Genomic DNA, 27654 nt, shown 5'->3' with positions numbered 1-27654 from the left:
TCCTCACTAATTTAATTTTTTTGTATTAATTTTTACTTAGAATTTTTAATGAAAATATTTCCTTCTAATAAGTTAACAGTATATTAATTTTTCTTTTCGTTAAAAAATTTAATTATTATTATTTTTTCTAGAGGTTCTCTTTTGTAGATCATCTCTGTTCCAAATTTGGGTACTTTTCCGTTAGCCAAGCGCAAGCGAAAAACAGTATTGGGTAAAACTGTTTTCTTTACAATTCATTAATATTTGTTTATAGTTGAACTTGTTTTGCTTACTATTAATTAATATTTGTTTATAGTTGAACGTTTTCGACTTTTTTCCGTTGACTTGGCTCGCGTTTGGTTCACAATTGGCGACATTTGCGACCGGCTAACGGAAAAGTACCCAAATTTTTTTGCAGTTCTGGAATACAGTGGAACCTCGCATAACGAGCACCTCGCTTAACGAGTAATTCGCATAACGAGTAAAACAAATTGATTCTTATAGCGAGCGATGTTTCGCATAACGATAGTTTTCTAATGACATTTCGCTGGCTGCGCAGTTTTCGCTGACTCATCGAAAACTGCGCATTCTTCGATTAGTCATTCCTGTTTACGCATATGCGTTTCATATTCTCCACGTATCTAATGCACTGATACAGTCGAAACCGAACTTCACCGAATGAGTGGTGTATAGGGAAAGTCCATATAGTGACATTTGTGTTAAAGCATTACCCGGCCACAAGCCCATGAAAGATCGCCTCACGTTGCTGTTTTGTGCTAATGCAAGCGGTGACTTGAAAATTAAACCATTGCTGGTGTATCATTCGGAAACTCCACGAGCCTTTAAGAAATGCAACATCCACAAGAACAAACTAAATGTAATGTGGAAAGCCAATAACAAGGCTTGGGTGACACGTGACATTTTTGTTGAATGGATAAATGAAGTGTTTGGTCCTTCTGTGAAAAAATATTTATTGGAGATGAATCTGCCGCTCCATGCGTTGCTTGTACTGGACAATGCTCCCGCTCATCCTCCAAGTCTACAAAATGATCTTCTTGACGAATTTCAATTTATCAAAATTCAATATCTGCCTCCTAATACTACACCGTTACTTCAGCCTATGGATCAACAAGTAATTTCCAACTTTAAGAAACTGTACACTAAAGGTCTCTTCGAACATTGTTTTGAGGTGACTGAAGAGACAAACCTTACTTTGCGAGAATTTTGGAAATACCACTTCCATATTGTTACATCCCTCAAGATAATCGACAAGGCGTGGGACGGGGTTACCAAAAAAACTCTAATTTCTGCATGGAAGAAGCTCTGGCCTGAAATCCTCGTCGAATCTGGTTTTGAGGCGATTGAATCCGAACCTGTGGAATCTCTAGATAATGAAATTGTGTCTTTGGCCACGGATATGGGATTGACAGTTGATAAAGATGATATTGATGAGCTTGTAGCAGATCATAGTCAAGAGCTATCCACAGAGGAACTTGTTGAGTTGCAACACATTTCACAACAAGAATTGGTGGAAGAGAATTTATTAGACAAAGAGGAGAAAATATCAGAGGAACAACAATCTTCCAGCGCAATAAGAGAAATGTTGAAAGCATGGGAAACTGTTGCAACACACGTAGAAAACTATCACCCGAATGAGGCTGTGGCTATGCGATCTATAAATTTATTTAATGATAATGCTGTGTCACATTTTGAAGACATTTTGAAGCGACGGCAGAAACAAGGAACATTGGACAAATTTATAATTAAAAAGGATTAATTATGAATGTACATATTTATCTCAATTAATATATGTAATTTATATTATATTACATCATATGTACATATGTATATAATTTTTTCGAAATAAATGTTATAAAAAAAAATTTTATCAATATTTTTTTTGCATGGAACCAATTATCCCCTTTTATTTTAATTTAAATGAAAAAAATTGTTTCGCTTAACGAGTATTTCGCTTAACGAGTAAGGTTCTGGAACGAATTATGCTCGTTAAGCGAGGTTCGACTGTATTTGCAAAATATCAATCTACTGCTTCTACTTTTCAGCTTTTTCATCCACAAAATTCATAATAGTTAGTATAGATGGATATCACATAGTACTAAATCGGGTGAACCAGGATGTTAGTTTCAAAAGATTTGTACTTCAAATCTCCTTGAATTTTTATCATAGCCAAAATACTTGCGCTTCGCGTTGATTTTTTTTGTTATTTTTAATTTTACAATACATACATGCCTCATCTCAGAATTATGTCATTTATCCTCCAGTTTTTGGTGCTGATGAGTTACAGTTAGTGTTTATTCATCAGTTATTGTTCTACACCCTTTACAAGATTATGAAGTGAATCTTTTTTTGCCACCGGCTTTCAACCATTACTTTTGATTGCTGTTCCGTTCACAGCATGTAGAAATAGAAATAGAAATAGAAAAGAAATTTATTATTCTGGGACAATTGTCCCCTAAGAATAAATACAGGAACAAATAGAGGCCTTAACAGTTTGGCCTGTGATTATACAGAAATTAAATAAATAAATAAGTATTTACAAAAGTGAGAATATAATAAGTGAAAATGAAAGTAAAAATAAAATAATAAAACAGCAGAAATTAAGGAAATAAATTAAAACAATTAGAATTTCGGAGGAAGCTGAATAGAAAGTAGATAACTGAATAGACAGGATTTAAAGATGGATAGGGTAGGAGCATGGCGGATCGATGAAGGCAAGGAGTTCCAGAGAGAGGTAGCACGTATTAGGAAGGACTTGTCAAAGGATGAGGTACGGTGAGAGGGAATATAGAGATCAGATGAGCGAGATCTAGTGTTACGGGAATGGATGGAGGATTTAAACTTAAGGAGTTGAAAAATATAGGAAGGCCTTTGAGACTGGATGACTTGAAAAAGGAAAGAAGCCAAAAGATATTGGCGGCGATAGACAGGAAAAAGCCACTTCAACTCATCGTAGCAGTGCGAAATGCGAGAGTCTCTGGAAATGCTGAAAATAAATCTTATGAAGCAGTTCATGAGGCGCTTAAGCTTAGCTTCAATATCACCAGAAAGACCGCCATACACTAAACAACCATAGTCGAAATGGGGGAATATATGAGAGGAAACTAGGAGTTGCCGGGTCTTAATTGGATAAAGGTGACGGGAACTATTAAACTGCTTAAGGATATGGATGGAACGACGAGAGATTTGGGAAACATGGTTTTTCCAGGATAGGTTTTGATCGAAAGTGATACCAAGGTTTTTCACAGAGGAACAATATTTTATTGGGGTATTGTAAAGGAAAAGATTAGGAAGAGGAGCCAATGATTTAAGGAGTGGGTTGGAGCCAATAACTATAGCTTTGGTCTTTTCTACATTCAGGGTAAGCTTATTGTTCGTGGCCCATGCTGAGATATTATTGAGGTCTTCTTGAAGTTTAAATACACTGTAGGGTGAGTCTAACATCTTATACGCGATCGACAGACGGTTCAAACACAAAATCATTTCCTATAAATTAATTTTGAAATTAAACAAATGTTTTCGGTGAGAAACAAATTTAGATCGCAAGTAATCTCTCTTCCCACCAGAAAAATATAAAAACATGTTCTGGTTCATCCATTATAAAAAAAAATGGTACGAATCGGAATGTTTATTACAAATAACTCTATAACAGCGATCTTATAAAAATTACATTTCAATAAAAATGCCTAATATTCAGATAAGGGGGAAAAAAATCGTAATTTTCTGGAAAGAAGACTGTAAAAATGTACGATGTATAGATGTTAAAAACAATGAAAAAATGCAAAAAGGAATTGTGCGCAGAAATCCTTAGGAATTCATAACCGAACAAAGTTATCAGAGAAGAAAAACTAAGTGGGTTAGAGTAAGAGAGAAGGTTATAGGCTGTTTTCTTTTTTTGGTAGGTTAGGTAAGAAGGGTTTATGTGGTGGGGATATAAAGTTGTTTAAAGGCAATATAAGGAGATGGAGGAGCACTTGAACCAGTGAGAGTCTCGGCTAGGGAGAGAAGAATGTCTATAAAAAAGAGATTTCCCTCGAATAAGGGTAGGACAGGAAAGGGTCAGAGAGACTCCCGAGGATTGGTCCTAAACCGAGCGCTCAAGGCTCTTTCCCAACTCTCTCCTGACAAGGCAAACTTAATAAATACGAGCACCCGGCCATAGTTTATTACACTCCAAGAACCACTTCCTCAATATCTGAACACATCTTCCATACGTTTCATCATTACTGTTGAAATATGGACGAAATTATTATCTTATATACCTTATTAACCACTAGTTACAACTAATAAGGACCTTTCATTGATACTTTATGCATTAATAATTAATTAATCTACGGTTAAGAATGACCTACAATGACATAAACGTTGATAGTTAAACCTACCACATTAATGAATCACAAATGATTTGTTATTAAAGGTCATTTTCCAGAACTGTGGTCCGAAACATTCATTTTCAGTAGGATGAAAATTAATTTAAAATAGTAAATTATGAGATCTAGAGAGAGATCAGTGTTAATGGCCAATGAAAGAAGAAGAATAAGTGTTAGATAACGAGACCAAAACACGCGATGTAAAAGTTTGTATTAAGAAAAATGAACGAATACGCTTTAGAGGCTAGAAAATTGGAGCGACCATGATTATTGGAGATAAACTCATAGCAGTCAGGACATAAGCTAGTGTAGGAGATTTGTAGATGATGTCGTCATGTTTCGAGCAACCGTTCATCCAGCAGTCCAAAGAGGCCCCAACAACCTTGTTAGATGCACTTCTTCCTTTTACAAGTTCTAAGCTTTTTTTTTTACGTTATTATTAATATTTTTTAGTAAAGTACTTGACGAATAGAAATTATTTTGATATTGAGGTTATTAATCAATCAATTTCTAAGTACCAATCACTATCTACTTAGCATTTAACTATTAGCTACTAATACTAACTACATACGAGGTGTGTTCAAAAAGTAACGGGAATTTTAAAATTTCGCGGGTTTGGAGAGTCTGATTGTAAATTTTTTTTTTTTATTATGTTGTTACACATGCCCCTGAAGTACGATAAAATTTTCAGTAATATTCATTGTTTACTTCTTAAGTGGCAGCCGTTAAGGTTAGACGTGTTTTTCGAGCTTGGCGATTTTTGTTTGTTAAAAAAAATGGATCAAAGAATTTGTATTAAATTTTGCGTAAAAAATGAAATAAAGTGTGTGAAATGTTAATAAAGGCATGAGTCTGCTATGAGTAAAACAAGGATTTACGAGTGGTATAAGCGTTTCCAAGATGGCCGCGAAAACGTTGAAGATGACGAACGACCTGGACGTCCAAGCACATCAACAACCGATGAAAACGTGAAAAAAGTGAAAGAAATGGTTATGAACGATCGCCGAATCACAATCAGAGAAGTCGCTGATGATGTTGCCATATCAATTGGCTCATGCCATGAAATTTTTTCGGATGTTTTGGGTATGAAACGTGTGGCAGCAAAATTGTTGAATTTCGAACAAAAACAGCGGAGAATGGAAGTTGCTCAAGAGTCACTCAATGAAGTCGACAACGATGCGGATCTACTGAAACGTGTTATAACAGGTGACGAAACATGGGTTTACGGATATGATGTCGAAACTAAGGCTCAATCGTCCCAGTGGAGGCATTCTGGATCGCCAAGACCGAAAAAGGCTCGACAAGTGCGGTCGAATGTGAAGGTTATGCTCACTGTGTTCTTCGATTTTAATGGCATAGTGCATCATGAATTCTTGCCACAAGGTCAAACAATCAATAAGGAGTACTACCTACAAGTTCAACGCCGTTTGCGTGAAGCAATCCGAAAAAAACGCCCGGATTTGTGGCAAAACAATTCATGGATTTTGCACCACGATAATGCACCTGCTCACACTTCATTGCTTGTTCGTGAATTTTTGGCCCAAAACAAAACTTTAACGATGCCCCCAGCCTCCATATTCGCCAGACATGGCTCCATGTGACTTTTTTCTATTTCCAAACATAAAGAGAACATTAAAAGGCCGTCGTTTTACAAGCATAGATGACATTAAAAGCGAATCGCTGAAAGAGCTGAAAGCTATCACAAAGATCGAGTTTCAGAAGTGTTTCGAGGATTGGAAAAAGCGCTGGCACAAATGTATTGTATGCGAAGGGGACTACTTTGAAGGCGACAATATTAATGTAGATGAATAAATAAATATTTTTTTCAAAAAACGAAAATTCCCGTTACTTTTTGAACACACCTCGTACTTACAAACACTCTAACCCACTTACTATTTCTTCTCTGATAACTTAGTTCGGTTATGAATTACTAACGATTTCTGTACAAATTACTAAGTTGAAGACAAATTATCTACACCAAATTTATTAATCAAAATCTGATTGTAGTTGAAAACCCAAAGCCGGGTTACTTTCAATTTCAAATATTTGAAAAAACAAAGAAGAAAGAAAATGAATTTATTTTCCTTGGGTTATTGTCGCCTTAGAATAAAGTTAATTAAAATGAAGGAAATAAAAACATTCGATTATTATTTCGGAGAAAGCTGGTTAGAAAGGAGATAACTGAACACAAGAGACTTAAAGATGGAAAGGGCAGGAGTATGGCGGACAGATGATGGTAAGGAGTTCCAGAGAGAGGTATCGCGAATTAAGAAGGATTTGTCAAAGGATGAAGTACGATGTAAAGGAATATAGAGATCGGAGGGAGGAACGAGATCTAGTATTACGAGTATTTATCTAGAATTTTGTCAAAAATTGGACAAGCTAGGAAAGCAACAGCCATGCTGAACTCGATTCTGCCGGAAACTTCAATTCTTTCCCAGTACAATATACGAGGGTCGTTTGAAAAGTCCGTGCAAAGTCAGAGAGATAGCATTACTGGCGCGTATCGAGGTTATGTTTAGTTAGTAGCATCTCTTGGAAGAACACACACCAAGTTTCAGCCAGATCGGTCTATTTCTTTGTGTTTGGCATTCGTTTGAATCGAGGAAGTCGAGTGATTTTCAAAAAATGGACGAAAAAGAATTTCGTGTGTTGATTAAACACTACTTTATGAAAGACAAAACGCCTCAGAAGACTAAAGAGAAGCTTGATAAACATTATGGTGACTCTGCACCTTCGATTAGAACAGTTTATAAGTGGTTTAAAAATTTTCGGAGTGGCCATATGGGCACAAGTGACGCTGAACGTTCTGGACGCCCTGTTGAGGTTACTACTCCAGAAATCATTGATAAATAAGTGATGGATGACAGAAGAGTGAAGGTGCGTGAGATTGCTAGTGCTGTGGGCATCTCGAATGAACGGGTACATAATATCTTGCATCAACATTTGGACATGACAAAGCTATCCCCAAGATGGGTGCCGCGATTGCTCACGCTTGACCAAAAACGAAATCGTGTGAAGTGTTGCAAGGACGGTTTGCAGCTGTTCCAGAAGAATCCGCAGGACTTTAAGCGTCGTTTCGTCACTGTGAATGAAACATGGATACATCACTACACTTCTGAGACCAAAGAACAATCTAAACAATGGGTTACCAAGGTGGAATCTGCGCCAAAAAAGGCGAAGACCGTTCCTTCGGCCGGAAAGATTATGGCGACTGTCTTTTGGGATTCGCAAGGAATAATCCTCATCGACTATCTGGAAAAGGGTAAAACTATTACAGGTGCATATTATTCATCGTAATTGGACCGTTTGAAAACCGAGCTGCCTAAAAGGAGACTATGTTGAAAAATAAAAAAGGTTTATCCCAAAAAATTAAGTAGTTTTTATTTTTGCACGGACTTTTCAAACGACCCTCGTATATTCAAGCAAACTACCAAGCTATTGCAACGTAAAGAAGTTGACCCGTAAGGAAGCAGTTACAGAGTAACATTCTTTTCTGCCCAAATGGACATTTTTACCACACTCTGTTATAAAGTCAAAACGGAAGAAAGTTATAAAATACAAAATTAGAAACATATTAGGAATAAAGAGAGAAAAAAACAAAAACCACATGAGAATTGAGAAATAGAGACTGCAGTGGTTCGCAGCTACGAAAAGAGAATGTAGGAACAGGTCTTACAGTGGAAAGCAAAACGTCACAACGAAAAGGGGAAGTCCAAGCTGAAGATGGATAGATGAGGTCAGCAAGGTGTGGCTACGAAATGGGCTCTTAGAAGAAGACATCCTTTCTAGAGAGAAGTGAAAATAGGTAAAATTGTGTGAGTCTGAAGCAATGGTTATTCAAGATGATCCATTTTTTAATGGAGTAATCCGAAAACAATAAATAAATAATTACTGAAGTAAGTAGAATTTATTTTAGCAAGAATTATTACATCAAACACATTCTAACAGGTGGTTAAACAGCAAAAGGTAATGACGACAAAATTAATAAAGATGCTTTCAGCGTAATGAAGTGCTGCTTTTCAGACTTCCATAAACGAAATCATGCTTTAATTCTGATGCATTTATTTTAGGCTAATTATGTAAAGTTAATACAGTGTTGCTGAGAGTAATTTTGGAAAACATTTTCTGAAAGATCTGTGGAATATTATGATACGTGAGCAATAAAATATTGAAATAAATGTGTGCTATTTAAAAAAAAAATTGTTTTACTACTAAAGTGACAAAACCAAGAGATATCGATACTGGCAGAGCTCTAGTTACAACTAGCCAATCAGTGAGATTGCACGAGGAGTGGCTATTAAATAACGAGACTGATGCTGCTAAAGAAGAACTATTGTATGCAACAAATCCTAACGACCGACAGCTGTGCAGCGTAAAGCCTTCTCTTTCGATTGCAGCGTCTCACGTGTTTGTAGAGAAATCTGTCTGACCGGAACCATCGTTTCTGTAAGAGGTGTTAGTTGTAGTAGAGCAACGAATTGTGAAATTTCACATGAAACTTGGTAAAACCGCTACTGAAACTTATCTTTTATTAAAAGAAGTTTATGGCGATGAATGTTTATCACGTGCGCAAGTTTTTGAGTGGTTCAAGCGTTTCCAAGATGACCGCCCGGGTCGCCCTTGCACGTCCAAAACGGATGAAAATATCGATTATAATTAATCAACATTACTACCGGTAGGTGCTTGCTCAACTCCGTAAGAGTAAGGAAAAAAACGACCCGATTTGTGGAAGAAGAAGTCATGGGTTCTCAATCAAGACAACGCGCCGGCTCACACTGCATTGTCTGTCAAGAGGTTTCTAGCCAAGTACGAGACATCCCAGTTTTAGGCCATCCGCCTTATTCGCCTGACCTGGCCCCAAGTGACTTTTATCTGTTCCCCAAAGTCATATCTGCATTAAAAGGAACACGATTTCAGTCCATTGAAGCTGTGAAAGAAAAAGCGGCACGCGTCATGCAGGAGCTCACAGAAAAAGACTTCCAGCATTGTTTCGAACAATGGTAAATTCGCATGGAGCGTTGTAGGGATATGGGAGGGGTGTATATTGAAGGTGATAATAACTAAATATGTATAAATTTAAAATAAAATGTTTTACATCAATAGTCTCGTTATTTAATAGCCACACCTCGTAATTTCTTTCCGGTGAGAAAAAAATCACATCACTTTTGTAGCTGCAGAAACTGTAAAAGTTGCAGCTGCGTTTGGCTAATATACGAGATAGATTTAAAAAAAAAAATGCACAGCATCACACACCCTACCCGTGCATTCAAAGTGCACTTTAGCACTTTTAATGGTACGCTAACACACAATACGTTCAAACACAAGTAAAAAAAGACTACTCCATAGTCTAATGGAAATTTTGAAGTTTCAATTCTTTTTTACGAGACTACTTCTCAATATTTTGAACATTTAAAATATAGACGTTTGAAAAGTAATTTCAGAATTAAGTTTTAAAAGGGGTAACCCATTTCTGGGCTCCTTCTTAAATTCATTATTTTGTTTACGCTCAATAAAAAAGAAAATAAAGTTTATTAGGATCAGAATTGGAAAGCGCACATTGAAATTTTTAACTCTGCTTTGAACAATGTTAATTGCTCTAGCGGTATGTTCAACTTAAAAAGAAGCAATTAATAAAATTAAATTTCAGCAGCAAGAATAATCTATTAAGGAACTGCCGTTCAAAAATTAATCCACAATCGAATAATGCAAACGTTCGATTAGTTTTGAATGTTTACAAGATGGGTAGACAATTAAAATAAATAGAAAAGTGAACATCAGTGAGATACTGTCTTAACTTTGAAATATGGAAAAGGGAGAAGCAATCCTTTTTACCCAGCATCCCTCATGTAAATTAAATACAGCGACAAATCGATAAGATCGCGCGTCCTTGCCTATGATCGATCTGAAAGGTCTATAATTACATCGGTAGGCGTACCTTTCATTTATTAAGAAGCGATGTAAAACATGATACTTTATAATGAACCTTTCTAACAGACCAGGTGGTCTTATTTTTGATTCATTAAATTTTACAGTATATTTTTCTTTCATAATATCACACGGAGAGATTCATTTGATGGCTATACATTTTTTTAAAACAAAATAATAAGCATAATTAATTCATGGCGCGTAAACATTGTAATGATACTAAGGTTTGGTTTAGCGGTGAATAATAAATTCAATATTAATTTATAAAGAAAAATCCGCCCTCTTAGGCATAATTTATGATCTTTACTCGCCATTTTGTTAATTTTTAGCCGATCTATAATTTCTTTTAAACGAAGCGAGAACAGAGTAAATATGATTCATTCTTGAATAAAATACGAATTAAAATGCCTTTCTTCTCAAAAAGAAGACCAGTAATACAGAGGAAATAGTCAACTTTCAAATTCACAGACTAAATTCACCTCCATGTCTACCATTACAGGAGATGCGTTATTTTAAAGAGCAAATATTTGATTTGTTTTTTTAACGAAAGAATTATTTTAAGTTCCTAGCATAAAAAAAGAGTGTACTCTGGATAGAACATCACAGGATTCTTGCTAGTTCATCTAAAGAACACTTCTAAATGAGGACTAATATTATATCAAAATCATCAATTTGGATTTACTATTCTAATGTGTACCAGTGCCATCCCGAAATGGATAAAATTATACCATTTTCTTGATGTGTCTTCAATGTTTTTGAATTATTTTGATTTTCAAAGTTTGATATTTCGTATAGATGCTACCAAAGTAAAGAGGAAGTAAGGTGGCCCAATCAAGATTCAAGATTCAAGATTGCTTTAGACGGGCGGTTCCACCAGAAAGGGGAAGGAACGCCGGCAATCCAAAATGTCCATTGTTCCCCGCCTACCACTCATCTCATGAGAGATAATGATGCTTTAAAACCAACAAATCCGTTACAATAAACTAATAAAGTAGTAACAGGACACTAGGGAGCATGGCGACTCAATCGCCCAGTGCACTGAACAAACCTAGAAAGTTCGTTAAGATTACCAGATACCACAATCTCCAGCAGGGAAACATTTACCCTACCGAAGACGAGGAATCTAGTTTTAGAATAAACTGGACACACCTCTACAAAGTGCAGCACAGTCTCATCGGATACACCACAGCCAGCACAATTTGGCGACTGGATAAGGCTGCCTTTGAAAAGATGATACGCTAAGTTCGCATGTCCACTCACAACACCTGAACCAACTGGAAGTCTTTTTCTGTGAGCTCCTGCATGACGCGTGCCGCTTTTTCTTTCACAGCTTCAACCAACTGGATCCGGGACCTGCTAAAACCAACTATAGCCGTTTTTGACAGGCCAAGAATTTCCTTAGCCTGACGGCAGTCAGCTCGGGATCTCGACCGTTTCCGATGTTCCTTCAAAATCCACTGCTCCACCTCTGTTCTACAATGTCGATAGGATACAGGGATAATGGGCTGAGGAGTCATTATTATCAACGCAGCTCCTTCCTTTGCTGTTTCATCAGCAATTTCGTTACCCGCATCAAAATGGACACTTTTATATTTTATTTTTATTTTTTGGAAATTTTTCCGTCAAGTTCTAATTCACGGTATTACATACTTGTAAAACTGAACAGTTTTTTGAAAAATATATTTTTATTTTTTAGGTAAGGTGACGTCAGAACCTTTACTATAGAGACCATAAATGGTTAGTATAGAGTTTTAGGTCGTGTAGCATATTTAAGAAGCAAATTCTCCGTCGAAATTATGAATTATATGAGCCGTAAGTGCTTTTTCAATTAAAAATTTTGCAGTTTGGCGGCTGCCAAAAAACGTTAAAAACGACATATTCTTTAATGTTTGTGCTTACACTAAATTAAATGTACATCTATATCTTTTATTGGAAACATTAAATCTGAAAAATAAAATTTAGAGGGAATTGTTCTATCAAAGTTCCCTCTAAAGCAGTGCTTCCCAACCTTTTTTCTGGTCGTGGCACATTAGTCAGATACCAAACAGTAAACGTCACACTGGAGCTGAAATGCTCCCACTTCATTTTAAAATGACGTATTATGCTCTCAACTACGGCTGTAATAACAACACTATTACAATCCTACAAAAATACAAGTTTTCGTGGCAGGCTGTAAGATTAATAATAAACCCAATCATTCACCCGTCTATACCGTTCTCTGTCAATACAATTAACTACATGTACACAGCAGCAATGAATCTTGTACAAAGAAATTCTTTATTTTAATGTCATTATTGATGTCAAGAAGTGCCTTTAATTTGTGTAAAATTGTAAATTCGTAACTAAAAGAAAGTGATTAAAAGCACCTCTAAATGAGATTAATGTTACCAAAAACCAAATAGCCAATAAAGAAGAACCGAAAGCTATGACATATTTTACTAATTTAGTTAACAGTTACTAGCCAAGTGACCAACAGTGTGTTAATGCGACGGCTGGCTTTGCAAGGACCGTGAAAGTGTTTCAATTTGAGCGTTAACCTCAGTTGACAAGCACACTCTAAGTGGTAACACCCTCTGTGTTTCGTTTTGATCAGTGTCATTGCTCACACAGGTAAGTAGTGCCGAAAGGAAGCAGTATTCCGACTACCTAACAATGGGTATTCTTCTTCAACCACAATCCAGAACTCTAATAAATTCATTTAAAAAGAAGTAAATTATGAATTTCAAAAAAACCACAAGTTAAATAACTGGTAGATTTAGAAGACCAATAAAGTCTACACTTTAATGGAGAAATTTACAGGTCGCTGAAATAAATTCGAGCATTGTTGTAAAAAATCAAACCCACAGAAACTGCGGTGAATGTAATATTGAAATTCTTAAACACGTAAATAATTGAGCAACTCCAAAGTGAGTGTGCGTGACATACAAACACCCAAACAGTTCCCACGTGATTTTCTGTGCTCCACCGGAAACAAGTAAACAGTTGCAATTGAAAAAACAAAAAACAAAAAATAATAATTTATGCAATAAAAAAAAAACCTTCCATCTTGCATTCCTTTTTGGTCAATAATTTATTGTTTACCCCGTTCTGTTTTGTATTATTTATTTATTTATTTTTTATGTAAGCATTGAAGCGTCTATTATTTATTTACATTCATCAGAGATGTCAGGTTACCGTGCTTATTTATTTAGGTTTAATCATTTTATTTATTTAATCTCTGGCGAGCTGTAGCAATGATTAATTCAACAATACCGCGCTGATATTTTAGGCTTTTCGACTCCAATGCAACTTTATCACTTTCTCCATCTGACGAAGAAGCTAAATGAGTAATATTTAATAAATGGATCTTATTATTCACACACTTTTTAATTTGCCATTAATAAGCTATTCTATATGGAACAAAAATTTTATTTAGGCATAATAATACATAATTGTATAGTATTATCTTTCTATACTAATATTTTTTATTTTACAATTATTTTTGTATAATTTATTAGCTTAAGTTGGCAATATGGTACTTATAAAATTACACTTTACCATCTAAATTGTAAAAATAAACTTCCTAATGATTTCTTTTTTATTTTTCCTTTTAAACCCTCAAATGACGTAGAACGAAGTTTTTTTAAAATAGTTTATTTAGTAACAATCAACGCATTTTATAGTGTTATGAGCAACAAGGACAATAATATAAAATATCAACATAATTAGAGAGGAGAAGTTACCTAGTGGCAACACTCTAACGAAATTTCACTATCTATGGACTCTCGTCATCAGAGAGGAGATCGCGAGACTAGTGTCTAGGAGTGTAATCTGTAATTGTCCTGAAAGAAAGGTGTTATACCAGTTGATTGTGATGAGAGATTGTTTGTTAAGATGGAAGAACGTGTTTTTAGCCGCTGGTGAGACGAAAGGAATGTTTAGTTCTGTGTGAATGGTTTGATTGGGTGACGTAGAAAGGAGCGTTTACTGTAGAGCGAAGAATTTAAGATTGCAAGGACTGCATCCTTTAGAGGTTTGAGCGTTTGGTAGAACCCTGATTCCAAGTAAGTCTTCTGTCGAGTAGAATCCAAGGTATCGGACTGCGTTGACTAAATGTAAAGGAATTAGACTGCAAATAAAGGAAAAAGTTAACCTAAAAATGCTAGTGAGATATCCATCTTGGCACATTATCTGTTCCAAAAAGACACCTTTTCGTCCCAATTTGTGGGCAAAGAAATCTTCATTAATAAAAGTTCTGTCGATGAAAATAGTCTATCGTTAATTTTGTCTAGAAATTGTAATTGTACCGTAATATACCAAGTTTTTTTTTAGCGAAAGCTACATTGAGTTTGTGATAATCTTTTTCATAAATCAGTCTTAGTCTTAGTCAGCCTTAATCGAGGCTTATGAATGTATAATATTATTTTACACAAACAGATTCTTTTTTTTTTTTACACAACTGGCGAACATCTGAAGCTAGCATCATTCAATGATTTGACTATTCTAAGGGCGAAGCTGACATTTAAAATCATCCGGGTTCTGACGATTAAGTCAAATAATAACAGTATACGTAAAAGAAATCTGGCTGACATTATCGCTCGTAGCACGTTCTTTTTTTCTATTTCTGACCAGTTTTTAGATTTTCCCCCATCATCAGAGGTTTGTTTCATCAGTTTAATGTCATGAATTTGACTTAACCATGTTTCCGTTATACACTGCAATCGCTAACTGAGTGAGGAAAATTACATGGCGTCTCTGACTACTCGACAAACGTTCAAAACTGACAATGACGAACAAAAGAGAACTTTATACCGCCCTACTTGCCCCAATATGGACGTACGGAGTACAACTCTACGGAAGCGCCAAAAAATCGAACATCAACCGACTTCAAACCTTGCAATCTAAAATTCTAAGAACAATAGTTAACGCTCACTTCTACGTCTCCAATACACTCTGATCTAAATATTCCTCTCGTCTCTGAAATAGCCCTGATCTCGATACACAAAACTCCACACAAATCTACACAGTCATTACAACCCTCTGATCCACAACATGTCTACTACAACACTTCCTTCAAATCCACAGCGTAGAATAAAGCGGCGGTGGCCACTTGATCATCTCAACACAACGCCGACCTCTTAGGATGGTTGCTCTGTAAGCTTGCCAACGTGGCGATCTAACGGCTTCCATCACTGGATGGTCGTCGTTCACTCCAATCATGCCCTTGGCGCACATGGATGTGCTCGTGTTTGTATGTACCTATGTATACGTGCAAGTGTATTTGCGCCATCCCTTATCACTCATCTCTTTTGCTTGTTGTACTGCATACAGTTGCAAAATAAATACAAACAATTAAAAGTAATGATTCTCAGAGGTGATGTACAGCAGTTTAGAATGATTAATCCTAGAGATCCTATTGACGTATAGGAGCAGACGTGTCTTCAACTTTGACTATAGCTGTTTCTTGAACGTGTCCACTCTTAGGAATGTCGATTTTAATCTAGCTTTAGCTGCAAATTGCCGGGTTATAACAATAACGCTGATAAAGTCAGCCCTAAAGAACTGACCTCTTTTTCCGCAGTACAGCTTGACAGACTAAGTTGTAAAAGAAATTATTTGTATTCATTAAATGAAGTATCATCACAGATGCTGTGAAGTGAAAGATAAAACTGGAGATAAATAGAGGATAGAAAGAACATAAAAGAAAAAGTGAAGAAATAAAAATCAAAGAAGAGGTGTCGAGACAAATCACACTATAAAAGAAGTGTAATTTCGTTCGGCCTTTTTCTTGTTATTACCAACATCCTCGACTTTCTCTTTGAGCACAATACAGGACGATGTCTAGGAGGCGAGATGCACAATTGCTTTCCAGCCAATCACATACTAATAAGCGTTTCCCCTACTTTATACGTAACATACTTACCAATGAGCGCGCCTGTTTGTGTAAAAATCTTGTGACTTAAAGTATGTTTTCTTTTTTTACGAACAATTTACAAAGTTAAATTAAGTAAGGATTACTTTTATTTATGAAATAAATACTAAGGAGCGAAAATTGTTAAAAATTAAAAACCTAGGGTGACTCACATCCGCCACATTCATTTCAAAATAATTATAGTTTTTTTTTTTGAAACTTGCTCGAATAAAACGATATTTGAGAGAAGCGTTCCAGAAACATCTCCTTAGAATCAATTTTCATCCAAAAGGATTTCCAAAAAAATTGCGATAACACTTGAATCGAGTAGAAGATTACGCTTATGCGGATTTTTTTTGGAGATGGGACACTTACGATCAAATAATTCTCATGTTATGCGCAAGTGTAGCACTTTTTTGTCTAAAATCTCCAAAAAAAACGAAAAAAAATTGAATCTTTAAAGCAACACTCTTCCATTTAACGGACAAAAAAAATCCATTGTCACGTCCACTAATACCATCAAATTTTAGGTTTCCGCAATTTTTCTATATAAAGAAATCAATTTCAGTGAAAAATTTTCAACTTAATATCAATAGCAACGAGAAACTTCTTAAATACGTGATCAATATAGAAATTCTATCCCAGCTGTTGTCAGCTTGTACTATCCCAGAAGGGCTGTGTTCGTTCGAAACTCGGCTTAGATAATGCGCATGCTCGGCGAACGCTACCCCTTCTTCTAACGCACCCTCCTCCGGGACGGCAACTACTCCCTTGGTTAACTCACCCAGAAACGAAGTTCCTCTTTGGCCAGCTTGTCACCATAACCTCGTTCCAATATACGCTTATAACTTTTAATCGTACCATGTTTAAAATATTGGCTTACTTTAGCTATCTTGGGCCTTATTACTTTTTACACTATTATTTAATAGACAATTGTTCGTAAAGTACAACGGTACAATTTAAAAATTATGGCAAGCTGGCACACTTAAAACTACAAAACAGTACATGGTATATAAGTTTCGATTTTGTGTAAGTAATAACTGTAATTCAATTTTAGCCAAGATGATTACAAGAAATTATATTTTGCTTAAATAGCCACCAACGCTGACGATACAAAGATGGCCTCAACTAACAAGACATTTTGTAGCCAGCAGATGGAACAAAAATTTTAAAAACAATGGAAACTGTAGCTAAACCCATCTCAAGACAAGAAGCTTCTGCGAAAGTTCAGAATGAAGAACTATTCTTTCTTTCTATGAACATTCACAAGAAATCTCTTGAAAGCAGAAATACTTGGCTACCTCGGCGTAACTCTAAACTTAAGTCCACACCGGGAGATAGTTTACCATCAAGAAACCAAGCGTAAACCCGACTGAAACAGGTGTACCCACTAATTAACAGGAACATTGCTGCATCGTACTGCTCTATAAGACAATCATCAGACCTCTGCTATAACTTTGCTTGCCCAATATCGATAACAGTTAGAGTAACAAAATGACGGCTACAGATCCTCCAAATAATGTACTACCAATAGCTAAAAGCAATAAAGAGCCAAACACCTTTTTCGGTTTACCAGAAACAAAGCCTCTTTCACAGAGATCTCGACATTCTACATCCTCAAACTAACCTTCATCTTCTTATTCCTTCCTACCAGAGGCGTACCTGCTTATTAATATCTAAGGCTGAGCCTAATATTTATCGAAACAAAAAGAAGCCTTAAAGTATTTATTTTGTTTTTGTTTCGTATTTCCCTTTTTTTTTTTTACAAAAGTATTGCCTATTTTAGTAAAAATAAGTATCTGTAGTTTTAAATGCAACAAATCACTCTGCTTATGACCGGATGATACCCGAATATTTATGACTTACAACTGAAAGGATAGCGAAGTTTACAATTCTCCATTCAGTTAAATGAACTGCTAGGAGAAACCGTAAGGTTTCGATCTACAAGAAGGCTAGCCTTCGTCATTGTTCAGAAAGGCGAACGTTGAGGGTTATCCATCATTGGAGTTCACTTTTACCACATATTTACGATTTAAACAACGCTTACATTATTTTATTTTTAAAGTGAGATAACTGAGTAAAACTTATGAGCTAATGATCATTTTTAGCAATACACTAATTCAGTTATTTTTTTCATTAAAAGTGAAATAAATAATCACAAAAGGATAGTCAAACTGTTAGTTTTCTTTGATTTACAGAGAATAAGTTTGTTTGCTTAACAGATTTTGCTGGGATTATTTTTTAATAATAAAAGTTTTGGCAAATAGGCAATTAATTTGAGTAAAATCAACGCTGGAACATAGCTCTTACTTAGCAGTTTTGCCTTTAAGGTGGACTAGCTACGTAAATAGAGAATAAGTAGTAAATAAAAATAGAAATAAATGGCAGATAAGAAGCTGTAAATAACACGGCGAAGGTTGTTGAGAGAGCAGACAGGTGTTGCCCCCTCCTCGATAGCCTAGAGCAGGCTCCAATTCCTATACATCATCCACTGATTACTGAATAATTATTACCTATTATCGCTCACTTTATCTCTTCTTGAGTTTCTTTTTTTACCGACTACCAATACATCATAAAAGTATTGTGGCGCTATTGTATTTATGTAGAGAATTAAACTTTTTTTTATATACGTATTTTAATTAAGCTTCCTTTACCACTTCAAATGAAGTATTCCAAATAAAACTACCAATCACAAGACTTCTTTTTTACAAGAAATTGATGAATATGAAACATGTGACACAAAAATACATGTACAAGAGGTGGAGTATCTATTTTGCGATAGTAGAGCTCAGAAAAAAATAATAATTTAATCAAGGAAAGAAGGTCATAAAATTCGCAGAGTCCTGGGAAAAAGTAACCAATAAAAAACTAATAGAAAAACTAGAAAATTTATTTCCAAGAAATGTCTGCGCAATTGTGAGGCAGCAATATTCTAAATCAGCGTTTCCCAACCTTTTTTTGGCTCGCGAACCACTTGGTAGTACATCATACTAAATTGTACCACGTCGTAAAAATGTTCCGCCATAATTTGGTCCAAATTGGGACGTAGTTATTCTTAAGAGTGAACTGAGGTGGTTCATTCGTCACTCTATTTCTGAACACAGCTTTTTCTAAGTTTCATTATTGAGAAAAAGCTGCTCACAAATAATATATGAATTGTAATTGTTATTTTTAAATACGTGACGTGCCGGATTGAACCTTTCACTGGGGCAGTAGTTTGCCCATCATTTTCAAAGCACTGGCAGCCTCTCTGGACATTGTTCTCATGTTGCAGACAATACGGTCAGTGAAAAATCTAAGGGCCACCAGCTGGATTCGAACCCACAATCTCCACGTGTGAATCTAGTTCGCTAACCATACAGCTAATCATTTCCATAACTTAAATAATTTTAGTTTTTACTTATTTCTAAATTAGTGCTTTTATTTATAACTTTTAAATTTCTCTTATTGGGGAATAAAAGTATCGAGATCACGACAAACTTTAGAAATAGATTTTTTGTTTTACTGGTGGTTCAAAGTGGGTACTCTCAGTTTAAGTGGTATTTCCGTGGGTATGTTTACCCAATATCTCACAAAACGAAAAAAGCTAAAGTTGTATATTTTGATTTTAATGAGAATGAATCCAGATGCCTAGACTATGATGAGGGAGTGATTGTTTATGTTAGTTTAAGTTAAGTACGTGAACGTTCCAGTTATTATCGTTTCGAGAATTTATGAACTACTTTAACCAGTTCTTCATTTTACCTGATAAGGTGCATGTTTTTAAAAAATATATCCCAGTCAAATGTATTTTTTTTTCTAACTTAAACAAATATCGAGTATGAATGTAAATAGGTTTAGGATCGTAAATGAGTAAGAGGAATATAGAGTACGAGGGTCGTTTGAAAAGTCCGTGCAAAAATAAAAACTACTTAATTTTTGGGGGTAAACCTTTTTTATTTTTTAACATAGTCTCCTTTTAGGCTTATACACTTCGTCCAACGCTGCTCTAGTTTGTTGATCCCTTCCGAATAATAGGATTTGTCCAAGTCTGAAAAATAGCCATTCGTTTCTGCAATCACCTCTTCGTTTGAATAAAATCTTTTTCCCGCCAGCCATTTCTTCATATTGGGCAACAAATAGTAGTCCGAGGGAGCCAAGTCTGGAGAATAGGGGGGATGTGAAACGAGTTGGAACCCTATTTCCATTAATTTTGCGACCACAACTGCTGAGGTGTGAGCTGGTGCGTTGTCGTGATGGAAAAGGACTTTTTTGTGGGCCAATCGTGGGCGTTTTTCTTGCAGCTCGGTTTTCAAACGGTCCAATAACGATGAATAATATGCACCTGTAATAGTTTTACCCTTTTCCAGATAGTCGATGAGGATTATTCCTTGCGAATCCCAAAAGACAGTCGCCATAATCTTTCCGGCCGAAGGAACGGTCTTCGCCTTTTTGGCGCAGATTCCCCCTTGGTAACCCATTGTTTAGATTGTTCTTTAGTCTCAGGAGTGTAGTGATGTATCCATGTTTCATCCACAGTGACGAAACGACGCTTAAAGTCCTGCGGATTCTTCTGGAACAGCTGCAAACCGTCCTTGCAACACTTCACACGATTTCGTTTTTGGTCAAGCGTGAGCAATCGCGGCACCCATCTTGCGGATAGCTTTGTCATGTCCAAATGTTGATGCAAAATATTATGTACCCGTTCATTCGAGATGCCCACAGCACTAGCAATCTCACGCACATTCACTCTTCTCTCATCCATCACCATATCATGGATTTTATCAATGATTTCTGGAGTAGTAACCTCAACAGGGCGTCCAGAACGTTCAGCGTCACTTGTGCCCATATGGCCACTCCGAAAATTTTTAAACCACTTATAAACTGTTCTAATCGAAGGTGCAGAGTCACCATAATGTTTATCAAGCTTCTCTTTAGTCTCCTGAGGCGTTTTGCCTTTCATAAAGTAGTGTTTAATCAACACACGAAATTCTTTTTCGTCCATTTTTTGAAAATCACTCGACTTCCTCGATTCAAACGAATGCCAAACACAAAGAAATAGACCGATCTGGCTGAAACTTGGTGTGTGTTCTTCCAAGAGATGCTACTAACTAAACATAACCTCGATACGTGCAAGTAGTGCTATCTCTCTGACTTTGCACGGACTTTTCAAACGACCCTCGTATATCTATTTGGAGGAACGTATTTATTAGGATGAATGTATTTATTAGGATGTATGTATTTTTTGGGATGATTGTATTTATTAGGATGAATATAATTATTAGCATGAATGTAAATATTAAAATAGGCCATATGGGCACAAGTGACGCTGAACGTTCTGGAAGCCCTGTTGAGGTTACTACTCCAGAAATCATTGATAAAATCCATGATATGGTGAATGTACTTATTAGGACGAATGTACTTATTAGGATGAGTGTATGAGTGTATACAGGGTGTATACGGAGGAGTGGTCGAAACTTCGGGAGGTGATTCAGCAGCTCAAATGCAACAAAAAATATTCTCTTCAGTTTGGCCCGATTCTCAATACTGTCCAAGATATTTTCATTTTTAACTTTTCCGTCGATATTTGCGTTTTTCGCCATAAAAACGGCCGTAACTTTTCTATCCTTTATCCTACAACAATTCTGCTTATTCCAAACGAAAGAGCATTAAATTTCCTATAAATCTGCTTGGTACAGAGCCTCAAAACGATTCTTATAACAATGAAATTTTTACTTGAATGTCTAAAAAATTCGTTCTCGATTATTTTTATTAAAATTTTTAACTGCATTTTTTCAATGGTTAATGAATCAAGGAATCATATAATTTGAGAAAAAGTTGCGCATTTATTGAGCTTCAAGACCATATTGATTTTTTTGGTTTTTAATAAAACCCTACCCAGAACAGAGGGGTGTAATTGCAGAAAACTGGGATTTTGCGAAGTGACTTTTCATTACTAATTTACTCAAATGTCAATTTTTGGAGAAGGAACAAAAAGAATATAGCTAACCATTTTATTTTTGAATTATTATTAATTAATTAACTTTGATGGAAAAAAAACTCCATTATGTCATTAAAATATGTTGCACAAACAATTGTAGTCAAGAAACTAAAAATTTGCCACAATTCTTTCCCACTTCCTTGTTTCATAGTTCGAACGATTTTTGTAGTAATTTTAACTAGGCACCTGCCTATTGTACTTTTCCACTTCTGTGTTTTATTGCTACTTTATTTTTTACTTCCGTTTTATAAAATAATAATTGTCCTAAACTAAAATAGTTACTAAAATGGTAAAAATTGATATTTGAGTAAATTAGTAGTAAAAAGTCAGTTACGTAAAATCCCAGTTTTCTGTATTACACCCCTCTGTCCAGGGTAGGGTTTTATTAAAAACCAAAAAAATCAATATGGTCTTGAAGCTCAATAAATGCGCAACTTTTTCTCAAATTATGTGATTCCTTGATTCATTAACCATTGAAAAAAATGCAGTTGAAAATTTTAACAAAAATAATCGAGAACGAAATTTTTAGACATTCAAGTAAAAATTTCATTGTTATAAGAATCGTTTTGAGGCTTTGGGTTAAATATATTTATAGCAAATTTATTGCTCTTTCGTTTGGAATAAACAGAATTGTTTTAGGATAAAGGATAGAAAAGTTACGGCCATTTTTATGGCGAAAAACGCGAATATCGACGGAAAAGTTAAAAATGCAAATATCTTGGACACTATTGAGAATCGGGCCAAAGTGAAGAGAATATTTTTTGTTGCATTTGAGCTGTTGAATCACCACCCGAAGTTTCGATCACTCCTCCGTATACACCCTGTATATAAACTTCGTGTTAATAGATGATTTTAAAATTTAGGCTAGATCTCAATGGGGTGCGAGGAATATCGAGTACTCCACCCCAACATTAGTTAGTTTGGTTAAAAGGAAAGAGTTAGGGCAACCAATAGGTTATTTCGATTAGATTCACTAGGTGTAGATTAGGCAATATAGTATTAGTGTCTATTCTCCAGTATAGTTTAGGTGCAAAGGACCCTTGATGTTGCGCACCTTACAAAACCAAAAAAAAACAATATCTAGTCTCTTTTTGAAAATGAAGCCCCGGGTCCACGTTCAGTGTATCCCCAATAAAATCTTCTTTAGACCACAAGAAGAACAAGATTTTGGTAAATTGTTGATTTGATAGTAAACTGTTAGCGTAGAAAAAGCTTAAATAAAAAATAATAAAAATTACAAAATCGATAACTTAAATATCGTACAAACAAATTTCAGATTTTAATAATTTCAAAAATTTAGCTCGCTACAATAATGCACAAAAAAAAAAAGGAAAAAAAGTGATGCGAATTCATTGATAAAAATTTAAACGGATCAACGTTGATGCACTTTAGTAGTTATAATTCAATATGCGAGTTGTTCTATAAAAGAGATTTTAATTTATGCAGCATTAATGCATGTTTACCTTGTTAAAACTGTCACAATGTGTATGAAGTAAAATGTGGGCTAACGGATCTACTGTTTTAAAATCAACATTATCTCTGGTTATAAACTCTCTTACCGTTCTGTTTACCATATTTACAATTTTGGTAAATAATTTTATTACAAATTATTAAATCAGTCCGGTAGGACAGTTGTAAAGGGTTTATTGCCAAAATATAGGACTATTGCAATTATTAAAATTCTCAAGAAATTAGAATAAATAACGCAAAGAGGGAGCTAAACGGTCAGCAGTCTCTAAGACCCAAACGAATCAGTTCCAACATTCTTCTGGTTAATTCAAAATGATCCAGTGGCTCTAAGCGCATGTGCAAGCCGTTTGCTTACTAGCAAGCTCCAAAGTTGCTTGGAGCAGCCTCCATATAGTTTAATGCCGCTTCTACGCCCAATTTAAGGCACCTAAACTTCTGCCAAACCCTTCACAAGTGCAGAGCATTTGGAGAGGTGTCTCTTGCTAGATCAAGTAAAGTCTGCAATGTACCACCATTGGATCAAACCCATCAGGTTCATATGTATTTTTGTTGAGCGAGATGTGCCCAGTCAGCAAACCCATTATAAGCTACCTGACCCTCGTCAATTTTGGCGATGGCCCTAGAATGAACTCCTTCGCTTATGATATTGCCAGTGATATTGCGCTACTCCTCAGAGTTGTTTCGAACCTAGACCTAAGATACGCAGAGAAGGGTTCCATGACTACGAAAGGTACACTAGAATCTACCCGAGCTGTCCGTCCGGCTTCTCATCTCAGTGAGAAGATAAGTGAGAGACTATACAGTTCCATACTAATTTAGAAGTAACATGATAGGCACTGATGGACCTTGATTGCTGCCCAACAATCTCCCTTTTCTTAGTACAACAAATAATTGTTAAACCACCGGAAATCTGGAAGCACAATGTACCACACTTATCCTAGGTTCATCCAAATATGGATTGATGGCTTACGGCCATAAATTTCAACTCCATTGCCTTCCATGGTTTTGGAATGGTATTTAACAGGATCATGAACACTGAAATGATTTGGAGTACGGTAATTAAACAAGTAATCATCATTACTAGTGTACTAGTAAATTATTATAATCACATTAATACGCTCTGACCTAAATATTACTCTAGTTTCTGAAATAGTAGCATCTCGCTGCAAAAAAAAACTCCATCTAATTACAAAGTCATTACAAAGTTCTGATTCGCTACATGTCCACCAGAACACTTACAATCCTCGCTGACTAAAGCGGAGGTAGCCAGTAGTGTTAACGCTTAATGCTGAACTTTAAGGGTTTATTGTCCCGTAAGCGTCCCTTATGGGACCTAACGGCTTTCATCATCACTAGATGTTCTGCATCATGTACCTACATAAAGTTTTGCACCATTTCTTGCTCCATAAATTCTTTTACTTCTTGTACAGCAAGGTATGGGACCTAATGGGCTAGTACAAACTTAAAATTTACTTGTTCAAAATTCAAGTACTGAAGAAGAAAATAATTAACGAAATAGTTGAATATTATCCATGAATTTTGAGCGAAAACCCTGTTTTGAATTGCATAATTTAAAGTGGTTAAAATAGCCATAAATTAAATAACCATAAAAATTTAGAAGCAACAAAACAGTTAAACATTTGAGTTTGTTATCACAAGTTTGTTTCATGAAACGAAAGGATTTTTAAGAAAAAAAGGGTATGCGTACATATTAAAAAAAGGATGAAACAAACTCGTAAAGATTCGATTAAAAAAAACAAACAGAACAATGGAGGAGGGGATGAAAACATTATACTAGGTGAAGGTCATAATTTATTATGACAAGGTAATTTAAATTGAATTGCAAGTAATAATAACTGGTATGAATAATGAAGTAAGATAAATAGACGGAGAGAGAGCAAGAATATAAAAATAAGAGAGCCACAAAGAGAGGGGAAGGGGGCTTGGTGAAGATGGGGAGGGGAAGGGAAGGAGAGAAGATAGCGCGCGGGTGCCAGGTTTGGCAACGTGGCAGTATTGTTGAGTTCATTCAGTGAGTGGTCGGGTTGCCCCACTGAGTCGAGTAGTCGAGTAGTGCGGCCTCTCGTCTCGCTACTCACTCCACTCCACAAATATGTCACCTTTTTTTTTATTACGACTATATTAGGAATTTTTTTCAACAAAATTTGTCGAAAATTGACGCGACGTCAGACGTCCATTGGTACGTTGTGCCTGCTAAACAAATTCCAAACAATCTTTCAGAAATTTCTTTTGTCACTGGAAAGGGTGCCATCGTAAATAGAACAAATAAAATGGAAAAACCTGACTCTTCTAATTAATTAATTTTAAAAGAACTTCCACGAGATTTGCATAATCTATGAGAATCTCGGACATATTAAAGTTGTAATGATCATATAATGGCGAGATTAGTAAACAGTTCCCTCATAAGCTCTTCACACTCTTAATATTATCGGTTAATAAGAGACACATACCCAGTAGTATTCGTGCAAAGTTTATGAGAAAACTGGTCTGAATAATATACTTAAATATCCCAACAATGGCATGAGTAGTAAACAGTTCCCTCATAAGCTCTTCACACTCTTAATATTATCGGTTAATAAGAGACACATACCCAGTAGTATTCGTGCAAAGTTTATGAGAAAACTGGTCTGAATAATATACTTAAATATCCCAACAATGGCATGAGTAGTAAACAGTTCCCTCATAAGCTCTTCACACACTTAATTTTATTGGTTAATAAGAGACATTTCCAGTGGTATTAGTGCAAAGTTTATTAGGAAATTAGTCTGAATAATATACTTAAATATCCAAACAATGGCATGAGCAGTAAACAGTTCCCTCATAAGCTTTTCACACTCATAATATTATTAGTTAATAAGAGACCCATTCCCAGTAGTATTCGTGCAAAGTTTATGAGAAAACTGGTCTGAATAATATATTAAATACCCAAACAATGGCATGAGTAGTAAACAGTTCCCTCATAAGCTCCTCACTCACTTAATTTTATTGGTTAATAAGAGACATTCCCAGTGGTATTAGTGCAGTTTATGAGAAAACTGGTCTGAATAATATACTTAAATATCCCAACAATGGCGAGATTAGTAAACAGTTCCCTCATAAGCACGTTACAAATTGAACTTCACTAGTTAAAACAATTCATACATCCAGTCTGCTTAACTACTTCTAAAAATTTTTTCAGAAATTATCGCTACGTTCTGTAAGTTTCTTGGCCATTGGAATAACGGAGTCAGAGAAGATTGATTACCAATGAGATTCGGGATGAAAGGCGAAGAGCAAAAGAATTATGATGAAGAGGAAAGGGTATTGTTTGGAAGTTTATATCGGAGATTGTGATACTTCTGGAAGGAAGAGCACGTCTAAGTCAGAGTGGACTATTTCGCAGCTTCTGTTCGGCTAACCATTATTTTTTGTAACGGTTATAAATGTTCTTTGAAGGAAGTAATCTCTATGGAACAAGTCAGGATTTCCTCATGTCTAAAGAGCTCCATAAAGGAGTTTTTCGAATTTTTCTTCACGATGCTGGGTGAACACTGGCTACATACGTGAAACGAACAAAATATTTCTATAAGAAAAGCAAAGGGCCTCATTCGAGTGTACCACTCTGGAACTATTTTCTATTAATTTTCTTCAAAAATGGTTAAAAATAAATATATTTACGGATCCATTACAGGAACTGGTGTACTTTTTTTACCAAACATACAAAGAATTTATCCGTAAAAGACGTTCGCTGCTCGTAAACCGAATATAAACAGTTAGCAAATAAATAAATAGAGCTAAAAAAAAAGAACAATCGGCACTATATCCGATAAGAGATTGAGCTCACAGCTCGATGTAAACATGTGCCAGTAGTAAACAAATCTGATAGATCTATTTAATTAATAATAATATAAATCATTTGAAATTAATTGGATGTTATTTTGATTAACTGGCAATTATAATACAATGTCAGCTAAATTAATAATTTAATTATTTATAGACTACTTTTATTGTTTTCTAGT

The 27654-nt window shown here is 35.5% G+C and overlaps 1 protein-coding gene across 2 annotated transcripts in view; it reads right to left on the bottom strand.

The window, feature by feature from the left end:
* LOC141451052 (uncharacterized) overlaps positions 1 to 27654 on the bottom strand; it is a 249404-nt gene that overhangs the window by 75594 nt on the left and 146156 nt on the right. The window lies entirely within an intron of this gene.

Source organism: Rhodnius prolixus, unplaced genomic scaffold, assembly GCF_049639745.1.
Source record: "Rhodnius prolixus isolate KJV_2025 unplaced genomic scaffold, Rpr scaffold_8, whole genome shotgun sequence".
Lineage (NCBI taxonomy): Eukaryota > Metazoa > Arthropoda > Insecta > Hemiptera > Reduviidae > Rhodnius > Rhodnius prolixus.
This window is presented reverse-complemented; position numbering and strand designations above follow the sequence as displayed.